General features: G+C 40.4%; 2 non-coding genes across 2 annotated transcripts; both read left to right on the top strand.

Annotated features, from left to right (window-relative positions):
* The first annotated feature begins 11,044 nt into the window (after window positions 1-11,044).
* LOC141625902 (small nucleolar RNA R71) lies at window positions 11,045-11,151 on the top strand. Its single transcript, XR_012535646.1, has one exon. It is a non-coding gene; the product is annotated as a small nucleolar RNA R71 (small nucleolar RNA).
* Window positions 11,152-11,581: 430 nt separating this feature from the next.
* TRNAD-GUC (transfer RNA aspartic acid (anticodon GUC)) lies at window positions 11,582-11,652 on the top strand. Its single transcript has one exon. It is a non-coding gene; the product is annotated as a tRNA-Asp (tRNA).
* The last annotated feature ends 3,944 nt before the right edge of the window (window positions 11,653-15,596 follow it).

Here is a 15,596-nt window from a genome sequence, read left to right as displayed (position 1 = left end):
ACGTATCCTGAGCTTTGTAAGTTGCATGCTGATGAGGAGGTGGACTCTCCTCCATCTAAAGGGAAAAATAGTGATGTTGAAGGGGATGGAGATGAAGAAGAAGAGGTCATGATGAGGGGATTGGTTCTCGCTATCGTGTCCAAGGTGGGCTAGTTTGAAATATTTTTTGTTTTTTGTTTGTGTTGTTTTGGCCTATTCGGGGGGATGTTCCCCTGAACAAATGATTTAGGATTTGTTTTGGTTTTTGTTGGCTTGGCCTGAATGAACGGTGTGTTCTTTTTGCACTGGAAGGATGTATTCTGGGTAGGTTTGAATATATATGTCCTTTCCTTCTTGATTTTCTTTCTTTGTTTTTGACTGGAATTTGTACCTGTATATTCATGTGATATTTTTGTTAGAATAATGCCTGTCGGGAGGGCTTATGGCCCTCATTCCCGTGTTTATGGGGAATGGTGGCTTTTTCTCGCGGGAGGGCTTTTAAGAATGAGGGTGGTTGCTTTGGTCGGGAGGGCTTATGGCCCTCGGCTGTCGAGAGGGCTTTTTTGACAAGTACTATGGTCTATTCCACCTTTGTACTTGTCTTTTTATGTACTTGAGCTCGGTTTATTTTATGGGTCGAGCGGGCAGGTGCCAAATTAGAGCATTTTTAGAAATGCTTTGTTCGGTTAAAAGGAGTGGCCCTCAATCCTGAACATTTGTTTAAGCCTAAAGTATAACATATAATAAGTAAAAAGAAGGCGTAAAACAAGTTTTCAGGATTTGAAATAAAGTTTTAGGTGAAATTAAGAATGATAGGCAAGTAATTTAGCACATAGCAGGTATGGAACTTGGCACATGTATATAGGGTGAGTAGTTTTACCGCTTCTCGGATATGAAATAGTTTTAAGTGGAGAATGTTCCAAGATCTGGGGATCATTTCTCCTTCCAGAGTTTGTAGCCTGTAAGCTCCTTGTCCCACTATTGAATCAATTAAGTACGGGCCTTCCCATGTAGGGGCTAGTTTGCCTGCATTCTTTTCTTTGGTGTTTGGGAAAACTTTCCTTAATACCAGGTCTCCTTCTTTGAATACTCGATATTGACATTTTTGTTGTAACTCCTGCTCTTGTCTGTTGGTAGGCGGCTATCCCGACTTTGGCCGCATCTCTCGTTCCTCTGTTAAGAGTAGGTTATCTTGTAATAGGGGTCTTTTTCTTCTATTGTGTTTAGGTCGCATACGGTAGTTGGCACATGAATTTCAAATTGGTATTACGCTTCACGACCATAGACCAGGGAATATGGTGTTTGGCCTTGTGGTCGTTTTGGGTGTGGTCCCGTCACCCATAGAACTAGGGGAGCTCTTCCGCCCATCTTCCTTTTCTTCTTTTCGACTTTTTCTTGAACAACGATTACTACTTTGTTGCTTGATTACTCGCTTGCCGTTGGCTTTAGGGTAGCCTGGTGTAGATGTGACTAAATTGATATTCCATTGTGCACGAAATTAGTGTTCTTTTTTTTCCCACAAATTGTGTCCCATTATCACGATCATTTCTGAAGGTATTCCATATCTACATATGATATTTCTTTTGATGAATGATATGACATCTTTTTCTTTGACTTGCCTGTAAGAGTCTGCCTCTATCCATTTGGAAAAGTAGTCAGTCATTGCTAGCATAAAGACTTTTTGTCCAGCGCTGAGGTAGCTTTCCTACTATGTCCATGCCCCATTTCATGAATGGCCAGGTAGGGGCCGAGATGGAATGTAGTAGTTGATGGTTGATGGATGTAGGGGAATGGATTTGACAGGCTTCACATTTCGAGCCGTATGCTATGCGATCGGCTCTCAGGGTTGGCCAGAAGTAGCCTGTCCTGAGAATTTTGCTTGCCAGGCTTCTTCCACCTTTATGATTTCCGCAGTAGCCATTATGTATGTCTTCTATAACCTGGTTGGCTTCATTTGGTTCCAGGCAACGTAAGTAAGGTCCAGTCTGAGACTTTTTAAACAAGGTGTTATTTATAATGGTATAAGTGGATGCTTTGATTTTCGGGGCCCTTGCTTCGTTTTTATTTGCGGGAGTATCCCCGTAGGAACCAATCATAGTAAGGTTTAGTCCAGAATTTGTATCTTCCCCGAATAGGGCAAATTCGTTCGAGCTTTTCTATGGTTGGTTCCAGCAGGTGGACGATGGGTATTTTGTCAAACACAAAGGGCTGAAATTTGATCCCAGTGGCTAGGGCATCCGCCTGGGTATTTAAGTCCCTTGGTATTTGGTCAATGTCAAAGGTTTTGAATTTTTTGCAAAGGTTTTTGACATATTCCAAATAGAGTATCATTTTTGAATCTTTTGCAGCATATACTCCTTTAACTTGATTGGAAATTAAAAGAGAGTCAGTTTTTACCTTGAGGTTTGCTACACCGAGTTCTATACATACCTTTAATCCAGCAATCAGGGCTTCATATTCAGCCTCATTATTCGTGGCTTTGAACTCACAACTAACAGCCTGTGCAATCAGGTCTCCCTGTGGTGATTTTAGGACTAATCCTAGGCCAGTGCCTTTCATATTTGTTGCCCCATCTACATGGAGAATCCATTCCTGGTCTGTTTTTTGTGTGTCAAGAAGGTTGACCTCTTTTATGAGGTCTGGTTCTAGGGTAGGGCTGAATTCAACCCACGAAGTCTGCTAGTGCCCGAGACTTAATTGCCGTCCCGGGTTCAAAGGTTATATCATAGGTGCTGATTTGTACTTGACCATTTTGCCATTCTTCCCGACAACTCGGGCCTTCTCAGGACAGATTTGATAGGCAAGTTGGTTCTTACAATGATTGGGTGACTTTCAAAATAGGGTCGAAGTTTAGTACAGGACATTACTAAAGCAAGTACATATTTTTCAAGTAGGCCATACCTGGTTTCTGCATCTAGGAGACTTTTGCTTACATAGTAGACTGGATGTTGTTGGCCATCAATTTCTTTGGTCAGGACTCCACTTATTGCTGTTTCTGTGACTGATAGGTAGACTGTCAGGGGTTCTCCTTTGTCTGGTTTGGCAAGTAACGGAGGTGTAGTCAGGTATGTTTTGAGTTCCTGGAAGGCTGACTCATGTTCAGGCAACCATTTGAATGCTTTGTTCTTCCTGAGTAGGTCATAGAATGCCTTGCATCTTACTGATGATCTGGAAATGAATCTATTCAGTGGTCGCAACTCGTCCCGTCAGTTTTGAATATCTTTGACTGACTTGGGGGATTCTAGTTCTAGTATGGCTCTTATTTGTTCTGGGCTAGCTTCTATTCCTCTTTTGGTGACCATGTACCCCAAGAATTTTCCTGAGGATACCCCGAAATGGCATTTGGATGGATTGAGTTTCATATTAAAATCTTCTAGGATTTTAAAGGTCATTTCAAGTCCCCGACATGATCTTGACTTTCTTTGATTTAACTACCATGTCATCAATATAGACTTCCATGGTGTCCCCTATTTGATCTTTGAACATTGTGTTGACCAGGCGTTGGTATGTTGCCCCCGCATTTTTCGTGCCAAAAGGCATTGCTTTGTAGCAAGATATGCCTCTTTCTGTGATAAATGCAAGATGTTCCCGATCGAGATGGGTGCATCTTGATTTGGTTGAATCCACTTGAGGCATCCATGAATGTCGGGAGTTCATGTCCTGCTGTGGCATCCACCATTGCATCTATGTGTGGGAGTGGAAATGGGTCTTTTGGACAAGGCTTTATTGAGGTCCATGTAATCTACACGGACTCTCCACTTGCCGTTCTTCTTTTGAACCACCACTACATTGGCTAGCCACCGGGGTACATGACTTCTCTTATCATCCCCATGTCCATGGTTTGTCTACTTCTTCATTGATGATGGCATGTCTTTCAGCGGCAAATTTTCTTCTTTTCTGCTGGACAGGCTTATAAGACTCATCAATATTTAGTTTATGTGTAATAATATTGGCATCTATTCCGGTCATATCAAAATGTGACCAGGCAAAACATGAAGATTTACTTTTAAGAAAACTTACTAATTCCGGTCTGATATTGTCGGGGACATCGATCCTACCAAAGACATGCCTGTCAGGGTACTCAGGGTCTAAAATTACTTGATCAGTCTCCATTTTGGTTTCTGCCACATGAGTTGTCCCGACAGTCTACTGTAATTGCTAGGCGAGGACTTACCTGTCTTGGAAGGCTTCAATGCCTCGGATAACATTCCCGGGCAGATTTTTGTTCACCTTTAATGGTTGCTACTCCCCATTCTGTTGGTATTTTGATGCACTGGTGATAGGTAGAGGGTATGGCTCTTATGTTGTGGATCCATGGTCTTCCCAATATAGCATTGTAGGATGACAGCGAGTCCAGGACTCCAAATCTTTCATATGAAGATACTCCTTCCACATATGTGGGTAGGTGTATTTCTCCTAGTGTGTTTCTTGTTTCTCCACTGAATCCTACTAGGACATTAGACTTTTTTATGATTTGGCTCTCATCAATCTTCATTGCTTTAAGGACATCAAGCATGATCGGGTTTATCTTGAATCGCCTCCATCTACCAGGATTCTCATGACACGTGCGGTCCCTATTTGCATGGTGATTACCAAGTCTGTCATGGTGGAGGTCCGGAATACCCCGCATATCGTGTCGTCAAAAGTAATTTGAGGTAAATTGATAGATTTAAAAGGAGATTTCATTTTTGACTCCCTGGCAATTTTCTTAGCAAATTTAACTGGTCGACCACAAATTTTCGATCCTCCATTGATGAATTTGACTTCATAAATGGGTGGTGCAAGGGGTAGGTCACGTTGTTGCCTTTCTGTGTTTCTTCTTGTTCCGTCATCTTCCTTGTTCTTTGTTTGCATCAAGTCTTTCAGGTATCCTTTCTTTAGCAGGTAAGCCACTTGTCTCCGTAATCCCAAGCATTCTTCTGTTGTGTGACCTATGTCCATGTGAAATTCACACCACCTGGTGGTATCCTTTCTTGAGTTGGGGTTGTCTGACTTCTTTGGCCACTTGACAATGTCTCCCATATGGTCAAGTCTCTTGATCAATCCTGCAATGTCAACAGAGAAGTTATATTCCTGGACAGGAGGATAAGTATAGGAGTTACCTCGTTGTTCATGTGTATAGTTGACTTCGATCCGTCGGGTCTTGCGTAGGGAGATGGCCTGGAATTGCTTCCTTTGTTGTTAAAGCTTTTCCTGTTGGTTTTGTCATATCCTCGAGTTGTTGTCGGCATTGTCGCCTTGTAGCCTTTGTCTTCTTCCAGACTGATATAGCCTATGGCTAATGCTTGGACATCTTCAAAGGTATGACAGGGCTTCATGGTCATTTCATCATAAAAGTCACTGTCCAGGGGTAGCCCTTGCCTGAAAGCTTCAATGGTCGTTCAACATCACATCCGGGGATTGATACTTTTTCTTTGTTGAATCTTGTCATGTATGATCCGATTGATTCTCCAGGCTTCGTTTAACCCCGTACAGTCACCGGATCTCTTCTCTAGTTCCCTGCTGCTGGCAAACTGATGATTGAAAGAATTGACCAGGTCGAAAAAAGGACTTGATGCTTCCATTTGGCGGGTTTATGTACCACTTTGCAAGGCAGTCCATTCGAGTTGTTCCAAATCCCTTACACATGCAGACTTGACGTAGTTCATTGGGAATTGATGCTGCCAGCATTCTTTGCTTGTAATAGGCAACATGGTTTTGTGGATCAGTGGTTCCATCATAGATTCTCATTGAGGGAATCACAAACTTCTTTGCGGTGTCTGTTTTTGCTATTTCATCCACGAAGGGAGAATCGGCATAGCTTTCTGGATTTGCTTCTTCAATTGGGGTAGGAACTCCTGGGATCTTTTCAAATCTCTCATGAAGTTTTTGGATTTCCTGGAGCATAGCCATCATAATGGCTGTGTTAGTCTGATCTTGGAGTTCTTGACTTTGGAGTTCTCCTGAGTCCGTTTCTTCTCCTGCTTTGGATGGAGTTGGAGTACCAATATTGGAGAAGTCAATGTTCCTTATGATGGAGGAGAATGGTGTGCCAGGCTGACTTTCAATTTTGATCCTGAAGCTTTTCCTCCCAGTGTATCTTTAGGGTGGGATTCTGATTCTTTCAATTTTGCCACTTGACTTCACTGGATCATTTTTTGTTTCGATTGTTCCATCTCCAACAATGTTGTTTGGCAAAGCTAATTGTTGCTCAATGCTATCTCCTGCCATTTTTTCTTAGTTTTTTGTGGTATTTTGATGGTGGGCTTTTGATTATTTTTGAGTTAGATGCCCCACGGTGGGCGCCAATTGTTTTAGCAGGATTTTCATGATCTAGAGCGTCCCGCCAGGATTTATATGTAGGGTGATCTAACTCGAATAACTTGCCCGATTGGTGTAATTAAATGTAAAAATGTACTAATAAATAATGACACAAGGATTTTATACGTGGAAAAACCATGGGAATAAGGGAAAAAACCACGGGCACCAAGCCAGGAGTGATTGTTACTATGATTTTGGATAGCCTGACAGAGTATTGTTGTATCGGGCGTGATGTGAATATATTGCTTAAGAATACAAAGTATATGAGTAAAAGTGATGGTATCTCGTATAATCCTTCTTGTCTTTCCCCACTTTCTATTTATAGGTGGTTGCTTTCAATCCCTTTGTGCCGTTTAGGTTTTCCCCGGTAAATAGGGAATGTCCCCTATTTACCCGGAGATGGTTGCTTCTTTCTTAGCCGTTGCTTTGACTCGCTCCCTATATTTTTGCCTTCCGGAATTGGTCTTCCTTTTTGTAGGGAACATATGAGACTGCTTGTTTGTTGCCTGCAATGGCCTGGTGTTTATCTTTTCAGTGTCTTGGTTATTTCTCGCTTTGTCTTTAATCAACTCCTGCTTAGTGCCTGTCAATCTTGGAGTAATGCCTGGTTTTAGATCTCTAGAGCCTGGAAGTTGTCTTTGGCTGTTGCCTGGCCTATATCAGGTCAGGCAGGATAATTTAGGGCCCAACACTTGCTATCCTTATTGAAGTTAGGATCAAAGTATTTAGCTAGGATAGTGACTAGGCCTCCATTCACAATAACGGTAGTGCTTTTCTTCCCACAATCAATATTTAGCCATCTATCCACCAAAAGCCTTAGAGAGTTGAAAGGCTTGGTGTGTTCCCTTCCAATGTTCAAAGCCGACTCAAGAAGAACAAAATCGAGTTTGGTGAAATGGTTGGTATATTTTCTTGCAATTATGGTGTTCCCTATGACCATGTGCCATACTCTTATGCCCGGATGGTGGACTAAAAGAGCACGACTAGCATGAAAGTCTTCAAATTTCCTTCCGGAAATCGCCTCCCAAAGAGGGTCGGGGTCATACTTGCCAACATTCTTAAAATAACTCGGTGAATCACTAAGACCCAAAGCTTCACCCATTTCCGCAAAGGAGATGCGTCTACTAACATTAGCTAGACGAAACTCGATGGTCTCCATAGTCTCAACCTTGTTAACTTTCAAAGAACTCAAAAATTCTAAGGTAAGGGAGGGGTATGTCAATTCTTTTGATTCAAAAAATTTCTCCAACCCCATGGCTTTAAAGAAGGCTCTAGTTTGCTCAAGGACACCCAACTTATTTAAGGTATCTTCACAAATAAACTTGGTGGATTGAAATGATTTTCTAGAAAACTTGGCAAAAGTGTCCCTATGGGATTTGGAAATGAAAATTACCTCCGGATAATTTGAAAGTTGAGCAATTTCCGGAGTAGTAGATATTGTTGCTTCCATGGGAGGTTGTTGTTGTTGTTGTACTTCCAAGTTTGGGATAGCTACCACCATAGCCAATGCTTTCTTTGCTTGAAGACTCTTTTGCCTTAATGAAAGTGTCTTTGCCTTTGGTGCCTTTGCCTTTGTTGCTTTTGTTGCTCCCTTAATCCTTGCCATTGATGAATAAACCAAGAAAAGAGTGAAAAATCTTCAATTTCTAGTGCACCCAAATCGATTTAAAGGTGAAAGGCTTTGCCTTTATGAATTCAAAAATCGACTCAAAGGTTGAAGATTTTATGCTTGGTTTTGATTTTTGTTGAAGAAGGAGTGATTGATTTGTTGTTAAAAGGATGTTTTGATTTTATTTTGGTGAATGTTGTTGAGGAATCTTGTTTTTGTGATGGGGAGGATGAGGGTTTTGGAGTTTATGAGTAGTGTTATGAATGAAGGAATGAAGAAATGAAGGTGGGAGGGGGATTAAAAAACCCTAAATATTTGAAAAGCAGGGGCAAGACGGGCGGATTCTGCTCGGGACGGGCGGATTCTGCCTTTTCTAGGTTTGGAAAAACTCGCCTAAAGACGGGCGTCTTTTAGTAAAGACGGGTGTCTTTTTGTGAAGACGCTCGGATTTGCAAACACGGGACGGGCGTCTTCTGCAGAAGACGGGCGGATTCCTTTACAGGGATTTTTCTTGTTTTCCTCAGCCAAGAAGACGGGCGGATTTTTGAAGACGGGCGGATTAGGATGCAGGACGCCCGGATTCGCTGACAGTCAAAAATATCAAAAGTTCAGCTTATTTCAGGATGTGCGTCTTTTACCCAACTCGCCCGGATTGCCTGAAGACGGGCGGATTCTCCTGAATCCGCTCGGATTCGACCCCTTTTTACCCGGATTCAGTTCCATCCGTGTACAATGCATATCCCTTGTCATTCTTCCATTCTTCTTCATATCTCGTGTTCTTCTTTGTGGAGGCACTACTAAGGCATGGAAAGCCTAGGCAATTGCCATCCCCACACTAAGCTAAAGCACTACACATTAATTGAAATCGTTAGTCCCTCCCTCACTTCTCTCAAACACAATAATTATCTTGATCAAAGTATAAAAATCCAAAAATAACAAAAAATTCAATATAAGAATTGAAATGCAAGTTAGGGAGTTAGAAATATTTACAAATGGTGGTTTAGGGAGGACTCCACCAAACTCTCATTCTTGATGAGATGTCAAGGGGGCATGTCCAAGGTGTTGTTGATGTTGCTCAACACCTTGAAAAAGTAATCAAATGCTTGTTCATTATCATGATAGAGGTCTTCAATAGAACTTGGCCCTTGTTATCGGTCTTGATCGATGGCATTACCAATGTAGGGATTAAAGATCCCTTCAAATTCGTCGTCCCAAAGACCACAAACTTCATTAAGTTGATCATTGAAAATCTCTTGATTTGGTGGAGACAATTCTCCCAATTTCTTTTCTTGGCCAATGAGGTCATCCTCTTCATTGCTCGACTTTGATGAGCTTTGCAAGCTCTCTTTGTCACAATTCACTTGCTCTTTGAATGGAGCATCTTCAATTTTCTTCTTCCATTGGAGTTTCGACTTCTTCCTTTCATCCTTCCGACTATAATGATTGATCATAAAACACGGTTCATGTAAACGGGGAGCTCTCATAGTCTTGTCAAGATTAAAAGTTATACTCTCATCTCCCACTTCTAGAGTGAGCTCACCATGTTTTACATCAATCACCGCACCCGCGGTGTGTAAGAAGGGTCTTCCTAGAATGATTGGAATGTTGGAATCTTCCTCCATATCAACAATAACAAAGTCCACCGGGATGAAAAACTTCCCAATTCGTACGGGAACATCTTCCCATATCCCTAATGGTGTCTTCGTCGATCTATCGGCCATTTGGAGTGTGATATTGGTGCATTTAAGCTCTCCCATCCCCAACGTTTTACTCACCGAGTACGGCATAACACTCATACTAGCCCCTAGATCACATAAGGTTTTGTTGATCGTGGTGTCGCCAATGGTACACGGTATTGAGAAGCTTCCCGGATCCTTTAGTTTTGGAGGTGAACTCCCTTGAAGTATTGCACTACTCACCTTAGTGAAGGCGATAGTCTCAAGCTTCCGGATCGACTTCTTCTTTGTGAGGATGTCTTTCATGTATTTCGCATAGGCCGGCACGTGATTGATTAATTCCGTGAAAGGAATCGAGACTTCCAAATTCTTCACAATTTCCATAAACTTTCCAAGTTGGTCATCAAATTTGGGCTTGGCTTGACGACTTGGAAAAGGAAGTCTAATAACAATGGGCTTCTTCTCCTTGACCTTGTCTTCATTTTTCTTTGAAATCTCTTCTTTTGATGATTCTCCATCTTTGGAGTTTTGCACAATTTCTTCCTTATCACTAGCTTCCACAACTTCATCCTCAACTTGCTTCTTCGGTGCTTCATACCTTGTACCACTTCTCAAGTGAATGGCACTAACCGTTTCATGTCTTGGGGGATTACCTTGAGGTGGTAATTGCCCTTTTTGTCTTTGTGAGCTTGAAGATGCTAGTTGAGTCAATTGGGTTTCCAACATTTTGGTGTGAGCTAGGATGTTGTTGATGGTGGTTTCCTTTTCTTGACTATCTTTTTGCATTTGAGTGAAAAACTCTTGTTGATTCTTTTGCATTTGGAGGACCGCTTTTTGAACATCAAAACCTTGGTCATTTTGGTGATTGTATGGATTTTGATTTTGGTAACCTTGGTTTTGGTTGTGAAAGGGTCTTTGATTTTGGTTTCTCATGGGAGGTGGGGTGTATGTTGTTTGAGGGTTTTGAACATTTTGGCTTTTGTATGAGAGATTTGGATGGAATTTGGTGTTTTCATTGTAATAGTTGGAATAAGGGGTACCACTCTTGTATGCTTGGAAAGCATTCACTTGTTCATTTGTTCCCCTACATTCACTTTGGTCATGTCCCAAAGTTCCACAATTCTAACATATCCCACTTGGGATTGATGAGGATGCCGTCATGGCATTAACATGATGCTTTGGTGATTTTGAGGCTTCTTCAAGTCTAGCCATAGCTTTTTCAAACTTCAAATTGATTGTGTCAATGTGAGCACTAAGTTGAGCACCTAATTGAGTAACGGAGTCCACTTCATGCTTTCCTCCTCTAGTAGCCTTGCGAGGTCTACTATATTGTGAGTTATGGACCGCCATTTCCTCAATCTTGTTCCATGTTTGATTGTCATCAACTTCGGTGAACATTCCATTTGATCCCATGTTGAGAATGTTCCTTGAATCTTCATATAGACCGTTCCAACATTGTTGTACCAAGAACCACTCGCTAAGTCCATGGTGAGGACATGAGCGACAAATTCCCTTGAACCGCTCCCAAGCTTCATACAAAGATTCTTCATCCCTTTGCTTAAAACCCGTAATTTGAGCTCTTAGCATGTTAGTCTTTTCCGGTGGGTAGAATTTTTTGTAGAAAGCTAGAGCCAATTTCTTCCAAGAATCTATTCCGAGAGTGGCCTTATCAAGGCCCTTCAACCATTGTTTCGCGGTGCCAATTAGAGAAAAAGGAAATAAGACCCATCGAATTTGGTCTTGAGTCACACCGGTTTGAGAAATCGCATCACAATAGTCACAAAAGGTTTCCATATGAGAATGAGGGTCTTCACTAGGCATCCCCCCAAATTGGCTCCTTTCGACTAATTGGATAAAGGCGGATTTAGCAATAAAATTTCCGGTCAAATGTTGTGGTGTGGGAGTACCATTGGGTAGGTTCTCCTCGGTGGGTACGAAATGTGATGAAAACTTAGGCATTGTAGGTTGATTTTGTGTGGTATTTTGTAATGGGTTCTCCTCACCTTCTCTTGCAAAAGGGTTGTAGTATAGTGGTAAGTATTCCCGCCTGTCACGCGGGTGACCCGGGTTCGATCCCCGGCAACGGCGCCATTTTTGATCGGTCTGTTTCGTGTTCACAATTTAAAAGATGTTGTCGTTGGGTCACGTCTGAATCAAAACACAATTTATAACTTCACAAACAACTCTACAATTAGTAAAGAGGCAAGTAAAGGTCGGATCCCAAGGGACGGGAATTGAGATGAGATTTCTATTGAAACTAGTGGTGTCTTAGGGGTGTCACAATTTGGGTTGATATAGAAGGTCACTAACTAAATAGCAATGAAAGTAAATAAGCAAGATGAATTAAAAGTGTTGTAAACAATTGATAAAAAGCACTAGGGTATCATGGGGTCATAGGGGAATCATGGGAATTGATCATACAAACATATTCTCAAATTATAAGCAAGCAATTATTGTTGTGATGGATTGAGTTGGGTTATATCTTACAATCCTAGGAAAGTTTGGGTCCCGGAGCCGAATCGATTAGATTATACAACACCTACAAGTCGACTTAATCTTCCCTACTCAACAACATGCATGGTCTAATGAGACTCGAGTTGGTTTATGTCTTACAAGTCTCATTGAAAAGATAGGTGATGGGTAAAAAATGCAAGGATTCATAGGCTCACATTTCATCAAACATAACATGTGCATGAGTTGAGATCAAAACAAGCAAGCAAATAAATCATGAAAGCATATTAATTTAAGCATGAATCATTCCCCATGTTGGTTTCCCCTAATTACCCATTAACCCTAGCTAGGTCACTACTCACTCATTATCATGTTGATCATGCTAGCAAGGTTGTCAATCATACCAACAAAAGGAAACATGATGAATAAATGAAAGTAATTAACAATAATTAAAAAGGGATTAAGAGAATTATACCTACTAATGATTCCAATAATAAAGCAAAGAATAAAAGAAGTACTTGATGCTTGATTGAGAGGTTGTCAATCTCCCAATAATAACCCAAATAATCTTCAATTACCCAAAATAAAGGATGAACAAAAGAGAGATTAATGAAATAAAACTTGTATTAAAACTTGATTAATTGTTGATTACAAAACTAAAGAGAGATTTGATTGATACTAACTACTCTAATTATTGATAAGAAGAACATGCTCTTCTAATTAGACTAATGGGGTATTTATAATGGAAATTAGGTGGATGCATTAGGGTTAACTAAGGGCTAAACTAGTAATTACACTTTTTAGATTGAGCAGAGAGAAGCCGGTATTTTTCGAAGGAAGGGCTTCTTTCTTTGTAGCTTGGAGAAGACGAAATTTCGTTGTACTGGAATCCGTGCGTATTGGAGTCGGGACGGGCGGATTCAGGCGGGGGAAGACGGGCGTCTTCGAGGGAATCCGGGCGGATTCTGGTGGCTGCTAACCGGGCGTCTTTGAGGGAAGACGCACGGATTGTGCTTGTGGAGGACGGGCGGATTGTGGAGAAGCCGCACGGATTGTAGCTCAGCATTATTTCTTCTTCTTTTCTTCCCTTTTCTTCATAAAATCCTTGGGGATTTCCTCGGGGATGCAAGGATCCTTTCTCAACATTGCTCATCTACTATCATATGTACAAAGGCCTTATAATCTTGTCTCTCCTTGATGCTTGGTCATTGAATTCAATCAATTTAGTCTCGTTTTGCCATGAAAATGCAAGATTCTTACTCCTTTCCTAGCAAGGGATCAAAATCTCAAAGAATATGCAAAACAAAGAACTAAAGACAATAAATGACCCAAATATGCACTAAAAAGCATGGGAACAAGGCTAATTCGGGAGCTAAATATGCGCTAATTATGGTCACATCAGTAACAAAGTAGCCTTTACATCAAAGTTGTTTTCTTGAATATGTGGTTTGACAATACTTGGGTTCACCACCTTCTTCGGAGCCAAATTATCCCTTATTGGAACCGCGGCCATTGTTGCTTCTTCGGGAATTCCAAATGGATTATCAAAGAACTCAAGATAAGCCGGTTCTTCTAAAACACCTTCCACTACTCAAGAAAGGGATTAGTAACAAAGAAAGACCTAGTCTAAACTAGAATAAAACGATTAATATCTAGCCGAACTCCCCGGCAACGGCGCCAAAAACTTGATGGTTATCAAATTATACCTCGCAAGTGCACGATTGTCGTTTTACACTATTGAGGGTCGATCCCACGAGGAGCTAGGAATAGTATTAATCGTTCTAATTCTTAGGCTTAGCTAAGTAGACAATAATAAGGTAATGATAATAATCTAACAACTAAACTAACAAATTAAAATGCAATTAAACAAGAGAAGTAACAACGAGCAACAAAGGATTAAGTTGTAAATCAAATGATAAGAAAAGCCTAGAACTCGGTTCTCCCACAACGATTCATAATTCCACGTTACAATTCCCTAGGCTAATCACTCGGGTAGACAAGCAAGGAGGAGATGGCTCTAATTTGCCTAAAACCCCCCTCTCGAGTTCGAAATAGGACACTAGAACTACCCACCAACCCCCCTCTCGGGTTCGAAGGTCGGAATCCCTAGCTCAACACCCGGCTACCCTAAGAACATGCATTTTCCCAAGGTGGCTTAGTAATGGCTAAGGTCATTAAGCCCTCATCGTTTTCCGGGTCATCCCACTCCTCCTCTCGGAGGTCGATTTCAAACGCTAGTCTAGAGGTACCCTCCCTTGGTTCTCCCTTTCGGTCTCAACCTAGGTTAGCAATAGGACAAAATTCCGGGTACCCGATTCCCAACCTAACCAACTCTCGTTTGTGGACAAGGGTCACAAATCAACATTACCCAAAATCGGTCCATAAATCAATTCAACCCTCTAGACTACCCTTACTAATCTCCCCCAACAATTAGCTTCTATGTGAATCAATTAATGGAATTACTCATGTTGGGTCAAACCGAGTCCTAGTAAAAGACTACTCGCTAATCATTTCTACTAAGACAAGATAATTAGTAAAGATGAATTATTTAATCATGAACATGGTGTGAAAATGGATTCTACAATTAATCATGTAATGTTGGACCATATAGCTAATATGCTTATGTTTTGATGATGTCAAGGTATTTTACATTTTATATACTTGTTGTGTGTAATCGTTTGTTAAGTATCTTAGAACTAACCTATTATGAGCAACAAAGAAGATTGTGACAATTGCATGAGAAGTTCAAGCCTTCGTTCAAGATCAAAACAATTCAAGATTCATTCAAGTATTATGTGAAGATGAAGATCATCTAAAGATTTATCAAGCTTGGATGATGACATAGCCTATACTCGAAGATCTCCTTGAATATTAGATTAGCATAGGTGATTATCTCATAATGGTAATCAAGAATGAGTTTCTTGATTAGTAAAGTTATAGCTTTGCAGCTATAACATTACTAGTAAAAGAGCTCAATGTTATAGCTCTTCTACTATAACATTGAAATGCTGAGTTTTTATACACGACTTATAAATGTTTCGAAAATTGTTTTACAATTGTTTAAAGTTTATTTTAAATGTTTTAATGAAAGTATTTATTTAATAAAGCCTGGTTTAGTGAGGAGTCCGGTTTTATGGTAAGCGTTAATTGGTGGTTATGATGGATCAACTTATGAGTTTGACTTTACTACTAATTAGGGTTTCCATATAGCCTCTCCTAAAACCTAAATTCTAATTATATATTAAGATTAGGGTTTGCACGATTCACGAGCTTATGGGCCGTGATTTCTCGTGTTGCCTAAGAGATATTAGGTAAAGATTTTATTCTATAATAAGATCTTTACATATCTTATATATCTTACTTAATATATTTGTTTATGATAAAAGATATTCTTGATTTAGGAAATCTTATCATAATCTTAGAATTTATAGTAAATATATTATTTGGAAAGATTATATTCTATCTTTTAGAATATTCTTTATTATCTTTTAAGGCTTTTAGGAAAGAGATAATAAGGAAATATAATTTGTAATTATGTCTTATTATTTCGGCTATTAGGGTTTGTGCAGAAACCGTGTAGC

The sequence above is a fragment of the Silene latifolia genome, chromosome X, assembly GCF_048544455.1.
Source record: "Silene latifolia isolate original U9 population chromosome X, ASM4854445v1, whole genome shotgun sequence".
Classification (NCBI taxonomy): Eukaryota; Viridiplantae; Streptophyta; class Magnoliopsida; order Caryophyllales; family Caryophyllaceae; genus Silene; species Silene latifolia.
The sequence above is the reverse complement of the archived record's forward strand: the minus strand, read 5'-3'. Positions and strand labels throughout refer to the sequence as shown.